This window comes from Zootoca vivipara, chromosome 7, assembly GCF_963506605.1.
Source record: "Zootoca vivipara chromosome 7, rZooViv1.1, whole genome shotgun sequence".
In the NCBI taxonomy this organism is placed as follows: Eukaryota; Metazoa; Chordata; class Lepidosauria; order Squamata; family Lacertidae; genus Zootoca; species Zootoca vivipara.
Window position 1 is genome coordinate 26,110,306 of NC_083282.1, and position 7,854 is coordinate 26,118,159.

A 7,854-nucleotide genomic window follows, 5' to 3' on the forward strand; every position below is an offset into this window, starting at 1 on the left:
GATGAATCTCCTACACCGACTTCTTTTCTGTGGAAGAAACGAAAAGTTAAATGAGAATGAGCAAAAATAAAATCCTCAGGCGTCACCTGTGATGGGCTTTTGCATACATACTGTATGCATGTAATGTTTTCTACAAGCCTTTATAGTTCTGTATTTCGACTGGCAGGTGAAGTGCTATGCCTTCTGAAAGGCAGGGCAAGGCTGCCCTTCTATAAAAATCTTTGACAGCAAAGGTCAGCTTGACAAGGAGGGCTGGGTCACTTATAGCATAGGCAAAGAAATTCCTGTTACTGGTTTATCAGATAATCACATAGGTATGCTTTTAATGCATGCCAGGAAATATCTTTCTCACCCACAATGATACAGTTATTTATTTACCCTTTATCTTCTTGTCACGTAAGATGACACCAGACAGGGTATCTGAAGAAAAGCTCATACCTATGACAAACTTAGTTGGTCTCTAAGGTGCTACTGGAAGGAATTTTTTTTTTCTGACTACGTCAAACCAACACGGCTACCTACCTGTAACTAGTGCTGTTTGTAGAACACATTAAAAAAATCTATCACAAATTACCATTTTTAATTTGGACACTGATCTCTTTATGAAGGGTTCCTTCTTGTTGTCTCTATAACAGGTATGGAGAACCTTTGACCTTCCAATTATTGCTGGACTACAACTCTGATCAGTTCCAGTAAGCAGGCACCATATCCAGGGATGATGGCAGTTGTAGTTCTACACTGTTCTGTACTATCCCCGAAGGCTGGGTCCTACAATTCTGTAGGCATAGGTCATCACAAGCAAACAACCTTGTGCCACATTCTAACATACAGTATTACTATCATACAGTGCTATTTTCTAGAAAAGGGGGTGCCGAAACACACCATGAACACCTTCATTCATAAACTTTATTGCGTTAGCCGAAGGCCATGGCATCATTCACAAAGGGGACCAAAAGAAAAACAACACAAACCATAAAAACCATAAAAACATCAGACACTGCAAATACAATAAACCACGGTCATGTCTCCTAGAAATTATTAGTTACATACAATAGAATAGCAGGGGGTTCTCAGGTAGGATGTGCCAGCTTAAATGTCCGAGTCTCCTTTGCAATTGACCACTATTTTGTCTAGTTCTTTTCTCCTGGTCTTCTTGGCTGCCAACACATATAGAGCACTATAACTTTATAACTTTATAAGTTACGAAGTCACCAGTATCACTCAGCAGCCATTTCACCCTTTCCACCCTGTTCGAGTGTATTCCATTCGTAATGTTTAATAGATTACTGTGTTTTATTTTTCTGTTGGAAGCCGCCCAGAGTGGCTGGGGAAGCCCAGCCAAATGGGTGGGGTATAAATAAAAAAATATTATTATTATTATTATTATTAAAGGTAAAGGTAAAGGGACCCCTGACCATTAGGTCCAGTCGTGACCAACTCTGGGGTTGCGCGCTCATCTCGCATTATTGGCTGAGGGAGCCGGCATATAGCTTCCAGGTCATGTGGCCAGCATGACAAAGCCACTTCTGGCAAACCAGAGCAGCACATGGAAACGCCGTTTACCTTCCCGCTATAGCGGGTCCTATTTATCTACTAGCATTTTGATGTGCTTTCGAACTGCTAGGTTGGCAGGAATTATTATTATTATTATTATTATTATTATTATTATTATTATTATTATTTGTTTTATAAATCAATCTCTTGGTTCTATATATAGCAGGCATTGCAATAGGTAGTGGTACAGATCCTCTATGCAAGGTTGCCCACACAGACAAAGTCTCTCCCTGTACTGTACTTTGCCGTACCGACCATCCACCACCGCCGAGGGCATTGATTGGAATCGTAATTCTGTAAAAGTGATTCTTAGCATGGCAAATGGGAGCTTTGTCAGATAACTAGCTCAGATGTGCTCCATTTTGATAACTGGGAACCATGGTGAACTTTTAGTAGAGGCAATCATGGTTAAATCCCTTTCTGCGTCGGACCTGAAGAGACAATCTCTCAAGTGCCTCTTATCCCTCTTCATGATCGCCTGCCGATCTTGTAATTGATATTGGGTCAAGCGGCATTGGATGCCATCCTTCCAACATTTGGTCTGTTCCTGTTCTGTGTGGGACATAGCGGGGAATCTCTCCTCCGAGAGAGATTGGAGTCTTTTCACATAGTTTAGACACAGTCAGTTCTAGCCCGTATTGTTGTCATGTCCGCTTCCACGCGGAGAAGAGCAGCTGGGGTCCCATTGGGGAGCGAGAGCACTTTCCTGAGGAATTTGTTCTGCACTGTTTCTAAGGCTTTGTTAGCATTTGGATCCATGCCCCATATCGCTACTCCATAGAGCATCTGGGAGACCACTTTACTAGCAAAGATTTTCAACACAGGTTCTAGTAACTAGCCACCCACCATAAAATAGAATTTCATTAATGCCCCACAAGCTGGGGCTACGCTTCCCAAAGACCAAAATTTTGGTCTTGGAGTAATTCACGATAAGCTCTTCCTGCTTGCAATACGAGCTGAAAGCTGTGAGCAGATTATTAAGACCTAGTTGGGAGAATGATAGGAGGACCACATCATCGGCATACAGCAGACAGGAAATCTTCCTACCGTATTACTAATTGCTGGAGCGGGGGATTGTGCCTGTGTTAGATGTGGCACCAAGTCATAAAAGTTGAAAAGTGTGGCAGCCAATATACAGCCTTACAGTCTTAAATGATTCCAACAGACTTCCCCTTAACTTGTGTTTTGGTGTCACAATACAATTCACGAATTAATAGTAAAAGTTGTGGGTCTATATTAGCATTTGAGAGTTTTTTCCACAGTCTATTACGGTTGATTGAGTCAAAAGCAGCAGATAGGTCAATGAAGGCAACAACAGGTTACATTTCTTTTGATAGTACTGTACTATATCCAGCTCTGAACCCTGCTTGTTCCTCATGTAAGGTGTTATTTTCTCTTAGCCGGTCTGTTTACTTGGTGAGCAGATGACGGGCATAGAGTTTGGAGGGGATATCCAGCAGGCTAATGGGGCGATAATTTTTTTTGGGGGGGGGGGACCATGAACACCTGACTTGTCCTCTTATGGCACCCACCTGAGAGGTGCTGGGACTGAGTTCTGGGGGGGGGGAGCCCTGCTAACATAGCGTTTAGAAGAGGGAGGTGGAACATTTTTTAGACCAAGCAGGTGCACCAGGTTCCACACAAACCCGGAAGTGAGTGTTCCAGTTTGTGAATGTTTTTCGGAAACCGAATGTCCGAAAAAATCCTGTAGCCAATCAGAAGCCGCGCCTTGGTTTTTGAACCATTTCAGGAGCTGAACGGACTCCCGGAATGGATTAAATTCAAGAACAAAGGTACCGCTGTATAGTAATTGTCACTTAGAAACATGAAAAGGCCTATACTGTAAATAGTAAATCTGGGTTCCCTGGTATGGTTTTACCAATGGCCTATTGTCTTCTTTTTCTTCAAGGTCCATAGAGTTGTGCTTAGAATAAAGCAAGAAGCCATCAGCAACAGCAGCCCACATGAGGTTTGAACTACTATTATGGCTTCCAAGAAAGAGTAAATGCCTGAACTGTGTTGGAGAGGTCAGAGTACAGGAAAGATTTATCAACTGAGCAAACACCCACATAAATTAGTGTGCGGTTTTGCCAAAGCTTTTGGTTTAACTGTAAATATTTCCTTGTAACCAGCAGGCTGAGGGGTCAGGCTGGAGGTATTCGTGGATGCAGTATTTTCAAGTTTCAGGGGACTTTCACTTATTCCCAACATACAGTTGGAAGAAGAAAAAGGGGGTGGGGGTGAAAGGTTTCCCCAGCATGTTTACTTGCAAATGAAACTATTGACCTGTTGCTCAAATTAGAGAATTAGAGCTCGTCCACACTTTGCTTGTCCTGCACCTGGAAAGCTATTTAAATAATGGAATAAGCCACTTGCACAGAAATAAGGATGAAACCCTATTGGCCTAAGCCATTGATCACATACAGGGAAGTGCTGCCAGGATTGCAACAGTACATCCAGTGGGTCTTATTCCCAGGTATATGGGGTTAGTATTACATCCTTAGGCACAATTCTGACTCCCTTCCCTGCCTGCAGGGCTTTACAGACAGAGGGCTTGAGCAGAAGGGGAGGCCAATCTGTTTGTGATCACTATTCGTGATCGTTTTGCCTTCTCCAGATTTAGGTCTGGACCCAATAATCTCACATGTAATACTGGCAAAGACTTGCTCCTTCACTGCCCTCAGAATGCTCTGCTTTGGAGCTTTCCAGGGCAAGGAACATGGACTGGACTCAGAGGCCTCCTTATCATCATATTAATCATCTGTAATTATGTAGTTCAGAACAGCCTCTGACACGCCAGTAGTTCAGGTACCAAGTGAGCAGAGTTTCAAGTCCAACTTCACACGGCACAGTATTTCTTCAATATGTACCTGGTCACAATATGTGCAGTTGGAAAAATGAGGGACTAAACACATTAGGTGTGCGTGTTGATTAACCACTTAAATGTCAGGCAACATCAGGGGCATCAAATTATATAAAGGACCAAGGGCTTATCCAGGCTTCCATTTTGTGCCACGATTTGTAGGCACGGATCTGAGTGGCCCCCCCCCCCTTTTTGTCTTGCTGCTTTGCCCAGGAAAACCCACTATTTACCACTGAATTGGAACAAACATCAATCGAGTTTTCCACAAAAATGGACGTTTGTTCCATTTCAGTGGTAAACAGCAGATTTTCCCAGGGAAAGCGGTGGCACAAATGAACAAAATGCTTGGACCAGTGCCTGGAAATCACAGCACAAACAGAAGTGTGGATTATGAATGTGATATCTTCCAGACTTCCTTCTCCTTGCCTTCTTTAAAATGTATCCTATTTGGCTAGCTCAGTCGGTAGAGCATGAGACATTGGGTGAAAGATTCTTGCATTGCAGGGGTTGGACTAGATCACTCTCGTGGTCCCTTCCAATTCTACAATTCTATTATGTATAGCCTTCCCTATAGCCAGATATACAGTAGCTACATGAATAGACCTATATGGGCTGCATGCTGAGCCCCATGAGGACATTTATTAAGCTATCAAAAAATGAAAGAAAAACCCCAGACCCCACGAAAGAGTCCAGGGAGATACCTTCAAAGTTTAATAAAGCATTCACTTCATTGGGCTGCTGTACAGATCTAAAGATTGATGTAGATGTTCAGTTGGGCTCACACCAAATTATTGTGCAAAATTAAGTCACATACATTTGAGAAGTTTCAGTTTCACAGAAAATACACACCCTGACACTTTGCAGCCAGTTCTTACAAGAAAGTTTTGCATGATGAATACTTCAAACATACCAGAGCAATAAAGTCAGGAGCAAGACAGTTCCTTGCTCTCATAATGATCTTGTGGTCCACACCTCTACATATTATTGTACCCTAAAAAGAGGCATTGACCTTCACACACATATGCACTCCATCTTCAGCATATCAGTTTGTCTGGAGGACCAAAGATACAAGTGACACAATAAAACAGAAGTGAGCAAACAGGTGGTGTCTGCAGGAGTGCCTAAATGATGTGTTGTTGCCCATGCATTACCATGATAAGATTTGCAAAATCTGTATATGATGCATAGATACTGGATTTTCACTTAAGCAATGCCATTAAGTCAAAGATCACATAAGATAAGGGTGAGCAGAGCATAGGTTAAAATCTCTGCCATGGCTGGTCTTGGGCTCACCACTTATATCTCAGCCTTTGTATTCCTCACCTGTAAAATATGACTATTCAAGTTACCTTTATCGAATGACCATTAAAAGCAATTTTCCAGTATCTGGTTGAAAGTATGGGGCAATGGTTAAGTCCACCAGTCACTTACTTCTGATCAGCTGATTTACAAATAGATCCCAGTACTTGCGGTTGAAGAATAATAATCTACTGTATTTTGACACAAATATTTACCGTATTGGCCCAAATATAAGCCGCACCTGCAAATAAGCTGCACCTTTAAAATTGGGGGGGGGGGAGAGACAATACACAAATATAAACCACTCCCTTAAAATTAGGTTACAGGCTGAAAATTGCTGCGAATGATAGAATTGTAACTCTGAGCCAATTTAAGCCTTTGATCTTGCAAGCCCACAAAAGTCACCATACAATCGCTAAAATAACAAATTGCTATTCATTTGCTACAATTCTGCAGGCACTCATACCCATAAATGGCAAACGGACAGTCTCAAGCTCGCAAATCGGCAATAAAACATTTTTTGGGTTCGTTTTACCAAATGTCTATTTCAGCAGGGATATCGGCAGCAGCAATTTTTGTAAGGTTGTGAATTTAAGCCATACTTTAACTTTTCACAGTCGGAATTTGGAAAAATATATATATTATATTCAGGCCAATATGGCAATTAAAAACAACAACAACCAGGAATATAGAATCATAGAGTTGGAAGAGACCACAAGGGCCATCCAGTCCAACCCCCTGCCAAGCAGGAAACACCATCAAAGCATTCTTGACATATGCCTGTCAAGCCTCTGCTTAAAGACCTCCAAAGAAGGAGACTCCACCACTCTCCTTGGCAGCAAATTCCACTGTCGAACAGCTCTTACTGTCAGGAAGTTCTTCCTAATGTTTAGGTGGAATCTTCTTTCTTGTAGTTTGAATCCATTGCTCCGTGTTCGCTTCTCTGGAGCAGCAGAAAACAACCTTTCTCCCTCCTCTATATGACATCCTTTTACATGTATATATTTGAACATGGCTATCATATCACCCCTTAACCTTCTCTTCTCCAGGCTAAACATACCTAGCTCCCTAAGCCGTTCCTCATAAGGCATCGTTTCCAGGCCTTTGACCATTTTGGTTGCCCTCTTCTGGACACGTTCCAGCTTGTCAGTATCCTTCTTGAACTGTGATGCCCAGAACTGGACACAGTACTCCAAGTGAGGTCTGACCAGAGCAGAATACAGTGGTACTATTACTTCCCTTGATCTAGACGCTATACTCCTATTGATGCAGCCCAGAATTGCATTGGCTTTTTTAGCTGCTGCATCACACTGTTGACTTATGTCAAGTTTGTGGTCTACCAAGACTCCTAGATCCCTTTTCACATGTACTGCTCTCAAACCAGGTGTCTCCCATCCTGTATTCGTGCCTTTTATTTTTTTGCCCAAGTGTAGTACTTTACATTTCTCCTTGTTAAAATTCATCTTGTTTGCTTTGGCCCAGTTGTCTAATCTGTTAAGGTCATTTTGAAGTGTGATCCTGTCCTCTGGGGTATTAGCCACCCCTCCCAATTTGGTGTCATCTGCAAACTTGCTCAGGATGCCCTGACATTGCACTGATGGAATGAGTTAGTCAGGTTCTGTTATGACTCAGTCTGGGGACTTTAAAGTTCACTAGTTAGTGAACTTTAAAAGATAGGCTTGATGTGTGTGTGTGCGTGTGTGCGTGTGTGCGCGCGCGTGCGTGCAAAGGAATCAGCCCGGGGCCTTTCTCTGCAAAGATGCCAGGATAAACAATCGAACCACAACCTGGGTTCTTCCTTTGCAAAGGAAGATAGATGAACAGATAACCAGAGCAAAAAGGAAAGTTCAAAGCTTTATTGCATAACAAAATGTTACACAGGTTAGGATGTCCTCTCTCCCTTGTAAAGAGAAACACTGGAAAGGGAGAATCGAAAGTGAAGGCATACTACGTAGTACCCTAAGCCTAGTGACTCCCACCAAGGAGAGCAGAAACACACACAAAAGCAGAGAATCCTGGCCAGAGAGCTCTGTACAAAAAGGAAAAAATAAGGTAAGAAATGGAAGCACTGTGGTCATGCCTCGCCTTTGGGAATTTCTGCTGTGCAATATTATGTGAATTTGCAACCCTTTTTCGTG